This window comes from Apodemus sylvaticus, chromosome 6 (genome assembly GCF_947179515.1).
Source record: "Apodemus sylvaticus chromosome 6, mApoSyl1.1, whole genome shotgun sequence".
NCBI lineage: Eukaryota > Metazoa > Chordata > Mammalia > Rodentia > Muridae > Apodemus > Apodemus sylvaticus.
The window spans coordinates 112,746,065-112,761,005 of record NC_067477.1 but is presented as its reverse complement, the minus strand read 5'-3'; the positions used below and the strand labels follow the sequence as shown (position 1 = coordinate 112,761,005).

Below are 14,941 nucleotides of genomic sequence, written 5' to 3'. Positions count from 1 at the left end.
CTGAAATCTTGCTAATGTTACTCACTGGAATGTAAATATCTGACATGTGACCCCTGCTGAGAACCATTTCCCTAAGCCATCTCCCCAGACCAGTGTGCGCGCGCGCGTAGGGGAGAGGGGATGTCCCTTCTTCTATCCCTAGACAGCTACCACGATCCCCTCCATGTTCATGAGCAGAGGCCTTGTGAGACAAAGGCTCTTCCCAATGTTACACAGAGACAACTTCCACATGAAGCCCTTGCAGCCACCCACTCTATACTGTCACCAAAATTCAACCAAACTCCTAAAGTAAAGAAAGCCCAGGGAACGGAAGAGGCTTTGGAGGGGATGCACACACACATCAAGACGAATGCCAGCAGTACCTACCGCACTGGATGTTTGACATTGTTCAACTGACTGCAATCCTCCCGAGCTCTTAAAATGAGAGATCTACATTTGTTAGTGCTAATGCGTCAGAATGCAGTGATCTTGTTTCCGGGTATATGCTGCCAAAGAAGGAAAACCCTCATTTCAAGTGATATCCACACAGTCCAATACACTGCAGCATCACTCACAGCAGCCAAGAGGAGGAAATGGCCCGTACACTCGCCAGCAGATGAACAAACAAAATATACACACACTAGATGGAATATTAACTCGTCTTCAAAGGGAAGGAAATTCTGACAGTATGAGACTGCATGGATGGAAACATGATTGTATGATGCTAAATGAAATAAGCTAATTACGAAATAATAAATGTTTTATTTCATGTACATGTGACATCTAAAACGGCCGAGTTTATTATAACACAGAATAGAATGGTGGCTGCCCAGCAGAGAATAAACTTTGGCATTTAAGATTTCCACATGACAAGATGAATAAGTTTCCGAGACCCATTGCTCAATAACATAAGTAGGAATACCACGTCAGTATTCATAGAAAAATGGCGAAGACAGTAAATTCTGTTACTGTTTTAAACCATATTTTTTAAACAGCAGAGTATATTTGTGTGTGTATAAAGACAAATGCATGTCTATATGTGTATGTGTATGTGTATCTCAAATTGGTCAATGATTTAAATGTTTGCAGTACTTCATAACGTGAATGCTAAAAGGAGACACCTGTAGGGCCAGCAGTATCTTAATACCCTGGGCTCGGTCCTTTTCACCTAACCCAGATGCCCTGCCGTGCTCATGCTCCAGGGTTCTGCTTAGGTGTCCGAGTCATCTGTGAAGCTGCAGCGTAGAGTCTCAGAAACCATTTGTATTTCACAAAGCTACTCTGCCTCACAGGAGAAAACTCTTCTCTTTTCATCCAAGGTGGAAATGCCCCTGAACAATGACGTTCATTTCACCAGCTACTCGGTTGCGGCTTCCGATGATCAATCAGCTGGCCTCCTCCTAATTTGAAGCTTCAATTCTGGTTTCAGATGATTTCCTGAAGACAGTAGGGTTTGCCTTTCTGACCCCAGACCTGAGGAGAGCAAGTGGGTAGTTGCTGGAAGAAGAGCTTTAGAGTTTGATTTTAGGATGGCTGTGATTGCAAGCATTTTTGATCCTAGCTTCTAGTGAAGAATTCTAATATATACCTCTCCTTACTAAACAAAATTATTATATCCATTTTCTAGGGTAAAAGTCATTGCATGTGAAATACTTTGCAGGAATCATACTACCTAATTGTTTACAAATACTAGGAGCGGATCTTAGATATGTTTTCGAGCAATAAAAATTACTCTTCTGTATCGAGTAGAAGCATTCCCCAGTTTCTAAACTGTTGAGAATTTCTGTTGAGATGTGCCTAACACTAAGAAAGGTATGTGTGTGTGTGGGGGGGTATATGTTACAGAGATGTCTCTTTCTCTAGTCACCTTATACTGCAACTGCATCAATTTGGCTTCATCCACAGCCATCAAAGGCTGGAGTTCTTATTCCTGGTGTTTCTTCCTCCTCCTACCCCCAAGTAGGCGCTTAGTTGGCTGATTATAGAATCATAAGGTTGGCTATAATTCCATTTCTCCTTCTGACTTTGAACTTAAGTGTTCCAATTACTTTGCCTGATCCTAATAAGTCAGTAGCGTGCAAATGCTTGCCTTGATATTTCTGAAATATACAGGGCTGCGATTAGCATGGGATTGCATCATTAGAAAGCAAAGTTGAAAGAGGATGAGCAAAATCATCACTTGCAGTTAAGTAAAACAGCCTGTTCTGAGGACTTACAATGTTACTGTGATCCTAGAGACCGTGCTACGGCTAAATATATGTTATATTTGGGAAAATCCTCTGGTATTCTGGAACCTTCTGGCTCGATCCATTACTTGAAAAGATCTTACAGACGGACAAGCTGACTCTAATACACAGCTTTGATGGCTCTTCAAACCCGATAGAGCTAAGACACAAAAGAGTCCTTATGCCACAAAAGGAGGAGGGGAATGGGAAGAGAGGATGGTAGGGGAAAGGAAAGGGAGAAAAGAAGCAGGCAGGAAAAACTTTAGTCAATTCTGTTAGATTAAAACTGACATCTCCTGGCCATTAAATAAAAAAGCTTTATAGTAAGCCTGTGGGAGGAAAAAGAAACACACACACACACACACACACACACACACACACACACACACACCACAGTCTTAACAAATGAGATTCTGATGGTGTTATCTGAATTAACTCTTTTACTTCTGTGTTACTGCAAATCACACAAACTTTTGGAAACTAGTTAAGGGAGAGAGGGAAATGCTTTCAATTAGGAAAGATCTGTAGCCAAATCAAATGATAAATGGAAGGGAGAAAGATAGCCCAATTGAAAGTGATGCTAAAGATTTATAAGGTTGATTAAGTAAACAAAACTAGAATTGATCACCAAGGAAATGTATGAATATTGAAATAGGCAAGATTTGAATAGACTAATGATTTGCCTCACTCAAACTGACAGGTCTTGATAGTAACTGTGACACACTTCATCTATACTGTAACATCTTTATTCCTAGAAAATAGGGGCTGAACTTAAGGATTCCTTTAGTAACAGCTTACAAGCAAACTACATCTTCCAGTCCTAAAAAATACAGACTCAATTCTCATCTGCTTGAAAGAACACAAAACAAAAATGGCTTTATGCATTTGCGTTCTGGATGTGAGGAGCTGCAGTTAGCAGAAGTCATTCTCTCGGGCTTCTGGGTAGTCTTTGTTCTAATAAACCCCTCACAAAACTGAATTCTGCTACGGCTTATCTCCCACACTGAGTATTTGGAGTGTGACCACCATTCATTAGAAACATAACTCAAGAGACCCAACATTAGGACCCCACCCCCACCACAAACAGAAGAAACCAATAACCCTTAATCTATTTGTTTCCATGGCTACCATAGGATATTTTATTTCACTAAAACTCTTAGGTATTTCGTTTGGATTGTTGCTTGCAAATGAAAGTTGGAGACCTACTCATTTCCACAACTATAGTAGAAATGGGAAGACTGGACCAAAGACAATGTTTTTCTTAATTGTGGACTAGCAAGATTCCTGTGCAGAAAAGTTATTAAAATTGGCTAAATACATCAGCCCATAAGCCAAGTTAAACCTTATTAAATTCATATAGGGTTTAAGGGCACACATGCTAGTGATTTCCTGATTTGTAGCAATGTGATAAATCCAATGCACTCCAGAATATATGGGAACATAGACACTGTGACCCACTGCTCTAAACATGTAGAACAGGCAGACTATCAAATGCATGCATGGCAACGAACTCTTATTCTGTCCTTCCACAAACGTTTTCTCTTAGTGTCAGTATGAATAATCTATACAATTGTTAAACACCACGACCCCCCCCACAGTGAAAAATAATTAGAAAGTTTAGCTCTCCACCTCCCCCCCACACACCCTTAATTTAAATTTAAAAAGTCAAGAATGAGGTGGACTAATTAAATGTGCTATCATTCATCCTGAACGGAAAGAATTTCTCAAATCTGCCCTCCCTGGTCTGAGTTAGCAGTAAGACCACGGCAGGGGAGAAACTCTGTAGTGACTAGACAAATGGCTTTAAAGAGAATGAAATGAGGATAAATACAGCTGTAACCAGGACAGATCTGTCACTGCAAGAGGAGTCCAAATCCTAGCGTTGCTCGGCTGATGAGGGGCTGGAGCTGGCAGTGGCGGAGCATGAATGTCCCAGAACTGAGGAGTGGAAGTTTCTCGGCAGTCGCAGCCAGGCGTCCTCCACATCTAGTCCCTCCGGCGAAGAGGTCTCGCCTAATGCTACATAAATATCTGCGTTCACGATTCGCCCCGGGCGCGCCGCCTCGCAAACACCGTAGGGAGAGAGGATACGCTTCGCAGAGCCGCGCGTGTAGCAGCACCGGCTGCTCCTCGCCCATCATCATCCCTGGGGACCCACGGGAGATCTGTCAACTGACCGCTGCTGCCTTTTGGTTCTAGAGGCCAGCGAAGAGAGAGAACGGGCTTCTTAGCAGGCGGACCCAGGCATCCGAGACTCGCGCTTTGCAGTCGCCCGCTCCTGGGAGAACATCCGCAGGCAGGCAGTGCGTCTCCACCTTCCCCCAGGAAACGCACACTGAAGCTGCCCCGGGAGCAGGCTCGGAATGAAACTGGGCTGCAGTTCCAAGATCTGGGCTGGAGCGAGCACGCCTCTCTCCCCTGGGGCCTGGGGCAGACACTGCCCAGCGAGGGCACCAGCGCGCGACCACAGATAACCCTCCTGCTTTCTACCAGCTCCAGGCCACGGGGACCCGGACGTGAGCCCGCGGTCAGCCCGCATCGCCCGTGGCAGTCTGGGCGCGCGGCCACACACTCCCACCTACGTGTCTCCGGGTCCACTATCCCACACATAAACAACCCCTCCCCACTCGCCACCACCTCCCCGCCCTTCGTATCCCTGAAGCTGTCCTCCCACCTCCAACCCCCGCTGGAAACCACAAGGTGTCAAGGGAATGAAGGGGGAGGTCATGGCACGGTCTGTGTGGGTTCCATTCAGATGATATTCAAGCTCTTCCACCTCGAAAGTTACTTGGGATCCAGTGAAGAAACCCGGTTCCCAAATGCTGGGTCTAAGAACGCGAGGGGCAGAACCCGTCATCTAGCTTCCCTTGGCATACAGGCGCGCACCTCCCCAACCCTCAGGGCACACGGCCGCCCTGGGGACCAGCTTTCCAGTGCTTTCTGGGTCCCCCGGTACTGCTGGGGCCCTGGGCCGCACAGGGGGAGGTGGCCAGGAGAGGGGCGCACACGGCTCGGCCCGGCCCAGCGCTACCGGGCTCCGGTGTCATATTTGCTTCCAGCACCTTCGACCACTGCGATAGTTCCCCTAGGCATTCCCTGCATAACACACCCGGGGGCAGGAAGTTTTTTCCCCCTTTTTTTCCATCCGCGGAGCAGCGCAGGCGCAAGGGCTTCTGCAGGCTTGCGAGCCCAGACGCGGGAGGCTCCAGCTCCAGCCGCCGCCACTGCCAGAGCAGAGCCCAGTGTTCCAGGCTCTGGGCCCCACTCCCAAGTCCTGCCTGGCCCAGAAGCTACCAGGACCCTGGGAACCCTCACCCCCGCCCCTCCATCCGGCTCAGCATCCCAAGAGCCCCAACCTGACCCGGCTCTTACCTGCGGCCGCGCCGCTCCGGCCCCGGCCCGACGCGCAGAGAGCCCAGGGTCGCGGATGGGTGCAGGAGGGTTGATGGATAGGGGACGGCGCCGGCGGGTAGCGGTAGCTGGGGCCGCTCGCGTCCTGGCCGGGAGAAACGGATCCAGGTCCACCTCCTCGCGTTCCTGCTCTCCGCCTTCTCCCCCTTTCCCTCCTCCTCCCCCGCCGCCGCCGCCTCCCGGCAGCCCAGGGAGGATGCCCGGGAGAGGGAAGTCAGTCCTTCTGCCCGTCAGCCTGCGCGGCTATGCGCGGTGCGGCGCGGCTCTCATCGAGGCGGCGGCAGCGGCGGCGGCTCCGGCAGCATCGCCCCCGCCCTCTCCCCGCAGCCGCGGCGGCCGCGGGGCTGGGGCTGGCTCCGGGCTCCGGGCTCCGGCTCGGGCTCCGGGCGGGGGCTGAGCTCAGGCTCGCCGATGGCCGGGGCTGCGGACGTGCGCTGGGTAGCCGGCGCCCGGGTTGGAGCTGCTGCTAAATCGGCGGTGGCAGGGACAGCGGCGACGGCGGCGCGGGGGTTGGCGCGGCCGCGGCGCGGGGACCATGCTCCCTTCTGGCTCGCTCCTCTCCGGGTACCGTCTGCTTTAGCTGCGAGGGAGGCGGGCTTCGGCGCGCAGCCAGGGGCGGGCGGAGCCAATCACAGACGCCGGAGTAGGCGGGGGCGGAGGGTGGGGGAGGCGGGGCGCCCCCGGCCCGGCTCAGCGCTTGGCTCCTGGGGCCCCAGGGATCCCCGGCAGCCGCGCGCCGGGCCCCAGGCTCTATGCCAGCGGGTGTGTCCATGGTCCGTCCGCCGCCCCCGCCCCCTGCGATGATTCCCGGCTCGTCAGGCTCAGTGGCCGCGCTGGGTAGACTCACAGCGCGTGGCCGGGAAGCTGGGCCATGGCCTCCGGGTTCCGAGAGCCCAGGCTTCAAGGATCCAGACTGAAGGGAGCTTCCTTGCTGCTCTCAACACCTGAGGAAACTGGTGGAAAAGTTTGAGAAAGAAAAGTCCAATCGTCTTTCAGCTTCCGCCCTCCCTATGACACTCCAGCCTCGAGAAGGAGTAGGGAATGTCCACGTCCGAAAGACCACCGCGAGCCACGCCAGTCCTGCCTTCTTGCATCTGCCCTGACTCTTGAGCAAATGCGGTGCAGAACTTTCCTGTTTTCACAGACCTCCCTGAGTTGCTCAGATCACATAGGCCTGCTTTGACACTCCAGCTGCAGCCAACCCTCCCGAGGTCCACACTGACGGAGTCTTCCTCGCTTTCTATGCATGCTGTCTACGTAGACCCTAACTGGAATACCAAGAGGAAACTTTGTCTGGAGACCTGTGGCTATCTCGTGTGGGTGTGAGCATTTTCATCTCTCCAGAACACTTCTGTGCCTGTCTTCCTTGGGTGGCTAACTCTGCAGGTCTGTTTCTTATTCCCAGACCCACAGACCCCCTCACCTGTTTTGAGATTCAGAGGAAAAGCCTGTGGCTCAGTTCCCCTCCATCTTTCAGGCAAGTCTAAAGGTTAAAGTCTGAAGTTTATAGTCTGTGGGTTCCTTCTTCATTTCTCTTCACCCATAACCCACCCCCATGCACGAAAATACTCCGAGGCCTATTTCAAACTGGGGTGGTGGTGGTGGTGATGGGCATTAGGGGAGGAACATGGCTTTTAGAGCTGATCTGGGCAGGCTGTCCTAGGAAGGCTTTATTTACTAGGCACAACTCAGGGTTTTCCCAGGGAGGAGGGAGGACTTTGCCAGAGGTCTTTTCTCTCAGGGGCCTCCTGTGATGTCAGATCCACAGCTCTGCTGTTTGGCTGTAAACTCAGTGCAGGGGTTGTGTATCCTTTAATATCTTGTAGGGAGCACGGTACAGTGTCATGGCTGATAAATAATAAATAAAAATAATCTGCTGAGGGTAGCAGGAGAAGTGTCAGTGAAGAGGGAGGAAGAGAGCAGGGAGATGGGCCATTGGTGTTAGAGTTACTGCATTTCCTGGGGGGGAAATCGGGTGAAGTTTTAGTGTATGAGAGCTTGAAAGGTGGGTTAGGGACGCCCAGTGTTTCCACCCCGGAGGAATCTACCCCATGACAGGACAGCCAGGACAGTCAGTGTGACATTAAGGCAGCCACAGAGGCTCCTCAGAGGGAGATAGGGTAGCAGTTGGGGGAAAAACAGTCCCTGGAGGTCCTCAAACTACACCTGGAGGTGAAATATAAGTGTGGTTTGAATACTAAGTTGGTAAGATGGTGAACGAGGTACCAGAAGAGTATGGAGAACAGGGAAGCGAGGCAGGGAGGGATTGCTTGGGATTTAAAATAGACACCTAGGCAATATCTCAGGCAACTCAATGCACAGAGAAGGAAAAGGAAGCTACAGGCATGCCAGCTCCATGGGAAGCCATCCTCGGAGATCTCTCTCTCTCTCTCTCTCTCTCTCTCTCTCTCTCTCTCTCTCTCTCTGTGTGTGTGTGTGTGTGTGTGTGTGCTCACCGGCAGTGAACAAGAAGTCCACCAGCTAGCAACATTCTGAGCAGTTTCCTAGACAGCTATAGTCAATACAGGATATGGCCAAGGTTTGAATAGGTCAAAACCTGGCAATTTGGCTTTGTATAGCTTCTGACCAATTGTTTTGAATGGTCCTCAAGTGAATGAAGGGGCAGTGAACTCCAGGAATCCTTTCTCTGTTCCCTTTAGGTGAGGATAGAAAAATTTCCCCCAGTTGGCTTGCTAAGCATTGTTGGAGAAGAGAAGCAGACTGGAATCCCCACCCAGAGGAAGGCTTTTTTGGTAATAGCAATGGGGTCAAAATGTCATGGTTAAAGAGATGAGCCTTATAGATTAGAATCCCAGAGGGTGTGTCCACATTTTTCTTCCCCCAGCCCTCTTTTCATCTGAGCCTGAATGCAAATAGGATTTCGAGAAGCCACATCTTTTGTGATATTGTATCTAGCTAATAACTATGTGCTGTGAGGCTTCCTGTTTATACAAAGGTCTGCCCTTGGCCTGGTTGGGTTTTTGTTGTTGCTGTTGACATGACACAAGCTAGAGTCACTTGGTTAGAGGGAACCTTGGATGAGAAAATACTTCCTCCAGGATGATCATCAGTAGGAAAGCCTGTGCCTTGTCACATGTGGCAGGGTCAGTCTTTATAGAGTCCTGGAGAGGCTGAATGTGCAGCCTCAGTCACAGTGGAGACCCCATGGGATAACTACCAAGGACAGTCACACATGTGGAATAGACTGGCTTTTCCTAGGAGGAAAGCTACATGTGTGGGTGGCAGAGCTAGAGCCCTGCCTGCGTCTATCCAAGTTATTCGGAGCTCTAAAGATTGTGAGATCAGGATGAACCGAGTTATTTACAATGTTGGAGTTCAGGATGTTAAACACTGAGTTATTTTCAATGTTGCAGGTTGGTTTTGCTTTGTTTGGATTATAACAATGCCCTAGTCTTCCTTTTTGTAGTAAGAAAGTATTTAAGGTGTTGTTGTTATTTTCTAGAAACCCACAATTGTGAACCTGTGGATTTCAAAAGAGACATTGGGCTTTTATGGAGAACTTGGACTTTTAAGATGTTGAAAATTTAAAAAAAATGGCTATATTGAGTTTTACATTGTGATATTAGCAGGAGATCTTGGAATAAATCAGAAAGAAAAGGTTATTGGCTTAATGGTGGTGTGTTTGTGTTTCAGATTGACAAGAGATCAATTGCACTGTTTTGTTTTTTTTTTTTTTTCAACTTGACACAAGCTAGAGTCAGTTGGGAAGAAGGAGACCAGACCCTCAACGGAGAAAATGAGTCCATCAGACTGGCCTTCAGGCAAGTCTATGGTGGATTTTCTTGATTAATGATCAATGTTGGAGAACTCAGTCCATTGTGAGTGGTGCTATCCCTGGGCAGGTGGTCCCAGGTTCTGAGCAAGCCACAGGAAGCAAGCCAGGAAGCTGCATTCCTAGAGGGTCTTTTTAGTTTCTCCCTCTGTGTTCTTGCCTTGAGATCTTGCCCTGATTTCCCTTTTTATATTTTTGGTTGTGAGCCTAGCCTTTAATGGCTGCGTCGTCTCTCCAGCCCGGTTTCCCTTCTTGATGGAGCGTTGTTAGCTGTAAGATGAAATAAACCCTTTCCTTCCCAGGCTTCTTCTGCTTATGGTGTTTATCACATCAATAGAAAGCAGAGTAGAACAGAGCTGGTCCACCCATGAGCTCCATTTCACCTAGATCATTGTAGTTCATTCCAGCACGCCCAGTGTACCCAGGGGTGTGAGAGGCCTCTTACCTGCTGTCGTAAATGTCACTTCTGTGTAGATCTCTTCTGGGTCATTCACTCCCCTGTTATGGGATCTCTGGGACAAGCTCCACATTTGCCATGGGTCTCTACATGGGTTTTACACAGGGTCATATGACAAGTATGACTCTGGTCATAGTTGAGGATTTTTCAGTTGGCCCCATGGCGTGCATTCCCATAGCGAGCCCTTCCTGTGCTGAGTCATAAGCTGGATTCTAGTGTCAGCATTAATACACACTCATCCAGTGGATGGGATAGGAAAGAATGGACCCGTGATACTTGGGGAAGTACATCGGAACTCTCTAAAACATTTCATTTCCTACTCGGAGTGTATGCCATTCCTTGTGCAGCCAAGCAGACAAGGGCTTTGTGCTGGAAATCCCCTGCTCTTGCCTATAGGAAGCCAGCATCAGGATGACCAGGGAGCCACACATACCTTCTGTGCCAGGATGGACTTTTCTTTTGTATGTAATGCAACAACCTCAGCAGCATAAGCACTCACCTGGTGGCTACTGCATGCCAAGACTACTGCTGTCTCTTACTAGTGCTACCTTGTTGGTCATGGTGACTTAAGGAATTGATATGATCACCAGGCTAAGTCCAGGGAGGGTAAGATGAGCCCCTGCAGTCACACAGCAAGCAGGTAACAGAACTGGAGTTTTAGCCTGCTTACTTCCAAAGCTGTTATTGTTGTGGTTGTGGTGGTGGTGTTTGTTTGTTTGTTTTCTTTCACTCGACTGAAAATTCCAATGCAGTTTCTTTTGCCATTATCTCAGCATCTTCCCCTTGCAGTGGACTCTGTGGATGCTGGTTTTTGCCTTTATTCATAGTCAGTTCTGGACCCAGAACTAGAAACAGTTTTAGAATATGGAGCACTCATATAGCCGAGGGGCAAGTGTCTCTTTGATTCGTGAACTCACTCACGGGTTACTTCGAAGGGTGGAAGCCTCATCAAAATCCTCAGGTTTGGCAGGACAGCTGTCTCCTGCATCATGGTGGATATAAACAGAGCAGCTGCCAGCCTCTGCGTTAGCTGGAGTTTGTGCTTCATCCTAACTTGTTTTTCTGATGTAGTGCTCCACTAAAATGACCCCTGCTAGGCATCAAAGCATTAATAAATCCTACTTAGCCAACTGTTCTTCCAGTGGTTAAATCGATCTATAAAGATCTGTTAAGCACCTACTGTGTGCTCTGTAATCCAACTCACACCATTGATTGAAAAGGAAGTAAGTCATGATTGCTGAATTGTTCCCTGGTGTTCCTGCGCGTTGTGCCACCAAGGCACATGCCTGCCACTTAAGCTGGGGGCCTTGGATGGCATCAGGTGGTTTGATTGTCATCATTCTCACCCTGCTTTTTCACCCAAAGGGATTAAAGCACTAGGTAGCATTTACAACTTGTTCATTGTGAGGGTTAGAATAACAAAGGTGTTAGCAAGAAATATAACTTAGTGCTCAGATGTGGTGGTGGTGGTGGTGGTGGTGGTGCAAGTCTCCATGGGGGGTCATGGATATCCCCAAGAGCAAGGCTGGTCAGGATGGCTTTTTGGAAAAGGGAGATTTAGCAGATCAGGGATGGTAGGAGCATTGGATTAAGGGACTTATTCTGGAGACAGTTTCTGAAGCATAACTCATTGTTAAATTCATTGTGTGTGTGTGTGTGTGTGTGTGTGTGTGCAAATGAAAGTATAACTCCTCAGTTGCCTAAGTCAGTGAAGTATTAGATTCTAAGGCTCAGAATGGAGCTGATGCTGTCTTTTTTTGGATTCTCAATGGCAAGAATTCAGCACCTTTTTTAGTACCACTTGTTTGCAGGTGGCAGGAGTGCTAATTAAACAGAACCACTAACAATTTTCCTGGGTGGCTCTGACTCCCAAACTGGCAGGAGACACAGTCTGTATGCTTCTGAGATCATTCCTCATTGATGCTTGCTGCATCCACAGGGGGGAGGGAAGGGGGGTCTGGGGGAGGGGGAACCAACCGTTGGAGGGATGCAGCTCAGAGCCCAGTTATTGGTTGATGAATTATTTATAATGATCAAACTTCAACTTTACTTTTCAATGTTTAAGAAGAGGCCAGTGTTTATGAGAGAGTATAAAAATAAAACCCGAATGATTGGTGAGATGTGGAAAGGGAAATTTAATTGCATTTTAGAGGATTCTTTTACTCACGGAAGCCTCACAGTAAGGATAAGATTCAGGAGACTTTTGAGAGAGAGGATTGAGCCCCGATGGCTCCTGACATTTCTGAGCTGTTTTTAAGAATAAAGAGGCAATGAGCTTGCCTGACCCCTGCTGTGGTCCCCAGTCCATTGATGCCGCTGTTTGTCAACTCCCTCTGGGTTTTTGGCAGGGCTGAAGGCTGGGATCCTGTCATGACTGGTCATTTTGAAGCCTTGAATTAGACCAGAGGCAGGGCAGTGCCTTCCTATCTAGAACAGGGACCCAGATTGTTCCTTGTCTTATTTATCCATTTATTTATTACCTTTTGACAATTTAATAACTGTGCATAATACAATTTGCTCATTTTTATCCTTCGTTCCCCTGCTCCCTTCCCTTCCCCTTCCGGGTTAACTCTTTCTTTCCAAGTCTCCTTTCTGTGTGGCATTTTTTGTTTGTTTGTTTTGATTCTGGTGGCCCACTGGGTTTAATTAGGGTTGTTTACACAAGCGGGAGGTTATTTACTGGAGCGTGGGTAACTAAGCAATGGCTACAGCATGGAAGAAAATGACTTATCTGCTCCTAGCAACCATCAATGGCCAATAGTGATTCTGGGAAGTGCAAGGCCTGGTGAGCCCATCGCCCATCCTGTGTGGTTCTTGTACAGGTAACCACAGCTGTTGGGAGTGGGTGAAATGGCTATGCCATGTTCAGAAGACAGAGTTCACACCACTCTTTCCCATCCCCCACCCTCCCAGCTCTTAGAGTCTCTTTGCTCTTTCTACTCAATAAATAAAGCAATGGTTCTCAGCCTTCCTAATGCTGCGACCCTTCAATGCAGTTCCTCATGTCGTGATGATCCCCTCCCAACCATAAAATTAATTCCTTTACTACTTCATAACTGTAAGTTTGCTACTGTTATGAATCCCCGTGTTAATATCTGATATACAACCCTTTTGAAAGGGTCATTAGACTCCCAAAAGAGTCTTGACTCTTAAGGGATTGCCACCGACAGGTTGAAAACACTGCTTTATTGTCATGTTCCCTGGTCTTCACTAGGATTCAGGGAGTCTGACTCTATGCCTCAGTCCCTAGTTGCTTTGGAAGAACAACAGGCAGAGGTAGGAGGACATAGTGTCCAGCTTTAGGCAACAAATCTCATGTCTATCAGTCATTTAACAGTTGGGCCTGGGCCAAGACTTTGTCTAAGGAGTTACTACTTGTTTGCTCCCCCAAAGCAGAGGTATCCTGTGGGATTCATAAATAACAGGTAGCCCTTCTTCTAGGAAACAGATCCTTAACTTTCCCTACAAATGGAGAGGCTCAGAATGAGCTGCCTAACAGTCTATGGGATTTTGAGATACATCTGTTTTCGCAGTGCCAAGCATCTACCTAATGGTTTCAGCTGCTTGGGATCTTTTTGGAATATGTAAATTTTCACTTCATTGTCATATCAATCTTTGTCAGAATTTCTAAAGCTGCACCATGCATTTTCTGTACAGAGGAACCTGGGAGGAAGAAGTCCCCGGCCAGTGGAAAGATAAACATCAACAATGTTGGGCCGAGGCTTCACTCCAGGGAACAAAGGTGACAATCAAGAGGAGAAGTGACTTATTTAGCTTCACAAAAAGACCATTGAGTCTACTGTAGCCTAACAAGTGTCTTAAAATAGTCCCCAAAGAATGCATGGGCTTCCCTTACTAAAGGAAGCTTTTCTCTTGGATTCTCCATCAGTGGATATTTTACTGAAAATCCCACTCACGTACAACTGCTCAGAAACACATTATTTTTATTTATTTAAGACCTACCACTTACCGACTTCTAAAAGATCTGAAACAACTCATGGGTTAAGACACACAGTGAAAGGAGGTCTTCAAGACTGAAGCAGAGTAGATGGCGCCTAAAAGGAAGAGAGAGAGATGAAGCCTCAGGTCAAAGTCTAGAAACCACCAGTTAGGCTGTAGCAGATGACAAGGGCAGGCGTGCCACATCATCTGATTATACAAAGGAAGGCATTTTTTTTTATCATGACATAAAATGCTCTGAGTGGAAACTACTTAAACATGATACTATTGTCACTGGAAGAATGGAGTATTCTTGAGATAAAAAGGTTTCAGCTCTAGCATTCTAGAAAGAAAGTGTCATGCTATCATAACCTTGTAACTTCACATTCTTCATGACTCTCAAAGCTTTGAATGATATTTACCAGAGGGTTTTGATTAAAAGACCCTGATCCTTTATACAGATTGTCTTGGTGCCTACTCAGGGAAAAGGGCAAATGAGATTCACTTTCTGTAGATGTAGGGCTGAGCATCTTCCTAGACAGCTACACGTATCTTCTCAGTGACATCGAAGCCCTCAATCATGTCGGTATAGTTTTAGACAATTTCAAGATCATCTTGAGAGTTCTGGACGATACAGACGTTTTATAGAAACAATTAGAATTTAAACACGAAAATAGATGGGATTAGGACATAAATCTCAAAAAATAAATACGATTTGGTTTCTTGGTTTTTGATTGTTGTTGTACAACAACCTACAGGATAAATTCAGTTCAACAGAACTTAAGATTTCAAAATGGTGGCAGATGGGAACCAAGACTGTTTTTTTATTAGGAACAGTGGCATGTGGTGGTGCATGTGTATGTGTTGTTCAAAGGTAGCAGCAGACCTGTGAGTTGAGGTGAAAGAATATAAAGTAAAGATGTACCAATGATGGAGATGCCAATACCAACAGGCGTTCATTTAGCACTTACTATATGTCAGACACTGTTCAAAACTCCTTTTTATTTCTTTCTTTTTAAATGTTAAATTGTTTTCTCTTAATCCTACATCAAGCCATGTGGAAATCAATGAATCCTGAGTATAAAATTTTCAGTGCAGAAAGAGAGAAGGACCATAGTCTGCCATTACCAGGATTCG

The 14,941-nt window shown here is 47.3% G+C and overlaps 1 protein-coding gene across 1 annotated transcript in view; it reads right to left on the bottom strand.

Moving 5' to 3' along the window:
* Klhl29 (kelch like family member 29) overlaps positions 1-6,018 on the bottom strand; it is a 298,502-nt gene extending 292,484 nt beyond the window's left edge. Inside the window, exon 1 of the mRNA XM_052186148.1 lies at positions 5,577-6,018. The gene's annotated coding sequence lies outside the window, so the exon portion shown is untranslated. The remainder of the gene's footprint in view (positions 1-5,576) is intronic.
* Positions 6,019-14,941: the final 8,923 nt, after the last annotated feature.